This window comes from Metopolophium dirhodum, chromosome 1, assembly GCF_019925205.1.
Source record: "Metopolophium dirhodum isolate CAU chromosome 1, ASM1992520v1, whole genome shotgun sequence".
Taxonomy (NCBI): Eukaryota; Metazoa; Arthropoda; class Insecta; order Hemiptera; family Aphididae; genus Metopolophium; species Metopolophium dirhodum.
Window position 1 is genome coordinate 114284119 of NC_083560.1, and position 2158 is coordinate 114286276.

Sequence of the window (2158 nt, forward strand, 5' to 3'; positions counted from 1 at the left end):
TAAGTTTTGAAGACCATACACCGATTATTTAATAACAAATTGTACAATGTTTAAGTCATATAGAGTTGGTACCTACATTTAGCGGGGAACAAAGTGCATGGGATCAGCTATTTTTGATAAAAAATATATTTATCATTAATAACGCTAGAAACATTTCAATACGTTTTCATTGACCATTTCTTACTACTAACCATTTACTTACCGATCACATTAAACGATAAAATTTGAATAAAAAATTATACATATCATCCTCCGGAGGCAAAATAAACAACCAGTCACGGGTGAAGCTGTGACGGGTCGGCTAGATTATAATAATTTTACAACAGTTACAATTTTTTGGATTTATTTTCATGTACCATAAAATATTATAAGCTTTCAAAATATCGAACAAGGTAATTTCTCTGCAAAGCTCCATCGTCATTGACATTATTGAAAGTGCCTCTAGTAGTGAATGTGCTCAGATCAATTACTTGTTCCTACTGATATGTTACTTTTGGTGATTATTCTCCAAAATAGCATGCAATATTATGAAGCACAGCAGTTGCCACTAAAATGCTTTCAACAGATTCCAATTTCATATTTATACCAACAGCCAATACAGGAAATCTCTTTTTCCAAACGTCGTAACTTCTTTCTACGGCATTTCTTGTTCTTATCTATGCCTCATTATAAGTATTTTGTCCGTCACCAGAAGTATTCAAAAATGGTGTTATCAAAAATGTCTTCAAAGCATAACCTTTATCACCAACAAGAAGACTATCCTTCATTTATCCTCTCTCATATTTACCCCGAATACTTGAATAATAGAAAATAGTTGAGTCATGATTAGTTCCTGGAAATGTGGCAACTATATTTTGAATTCTGAACTCTGCATCACAAATGGTCCGCACATTGATAGAGAAATACGACTTCCTGTTTCTATAGATTTCTGCATCCAATCCACCTGGAGATATAATTCTAACATGAGTAAAATCAATACACCAACACATTTTGGAAACTTAGCAAAATTATAACATTTCTGTCATATTGAATCGATTTCTGTAGAAGATGTTGGAAAATTTATAAATGTAGGTCTTAATAATGCCAATTCATGAGAAACAAGTCGAAAAATTTGGCTGGCTGTAAATGTATGAACCCTTACAAAGTCACCGCATACAGTTGGAAACGATCCTGTAGTATAGTAACGTAATGTAATCAGAAGTTTCTGTTCGAGAGTCACAGCATTGTTCCTATTACAAATAACAGCATTTAATTATACCCTCCATACTGGTTCTATGTTAAAATCAACAAATAAAAACACATGTGTAATGTACACCAACCACCGTACCCAAGGGCCGGTTTTTAAGTGGGCTGATAGAGTACGGAAAACTCAGTGGACCCAATTTGTCCAGTCCGGCCCTGCAGATGAATTTGTGTGAGGTTATTCGGCTTTCGCAAACAACAAATCAAAACTATTACCGTGATGAAGTAATTGCAGCATATTGTGTTTCATCCTATTGCAAACAGGACGTTGACTATAATGGCACAGTGGTGTGTATTTCTATAATGAAATAACAATAAAACATGGTAAGTTAAAAACGAAAAATCAACAAAAATAATGTGCCTGAATCGCGATGGTACGATGCATTTTGTTGACGTATTTGTACCAAAAATCAAAGTAGCTGAATTCAATCATTATTCTATTGATCATGATCATCAAAATATAACGCTGGTTAAACTATGGTTGATCGCCGAAACGTCTACAAGTAACAAACAAAAAATGATTACAAGAAATCACTGGAAACCTAAAAGTTCTTACTTTGATACATTTTCGAGAAAAATGCATCTCCTGAGCTAATTTTGATCAAAAATACCATACTGTTTTCTCTTGAACATTGTCCTTTATCCAATACTTCCTTAAACAACTGTAGGGCCATTCTCTATGCTTTCTCTGGGCTTTTAATATCATAGTATGGGGGACAGGGCTGGGATTTCATATTATGAATTGAAATATTTGTGGACACTGGACGACCAAAAGGACCATCCTCCATAGCATTTTTCAATAAGCCCAAAATAAAATTAATTGAATACGTTAAAAAAGTTGCTCCCGTGCTCGACATCATCCTGGTATTTTTAAAAAAAACGTGAAGCTAAAAAAAATGATTGAAAATGTTGTTCT

At 33.8% G+C, this 2158-nt stretch overlaps 1 pseudogene; it reads right to left on the reverse strand.

Annotated features, from left to right (window-relative positions):
• Window positions 1-365: 365 nt before the first annotated feature.
• On the reverse strand, window positions 366-1948 carry LOC132951874 (putative nuclease HARBI1; annotated as a pseudogene).
• Window positions 1949-2158: the final 210 nt, after the last annotated feature.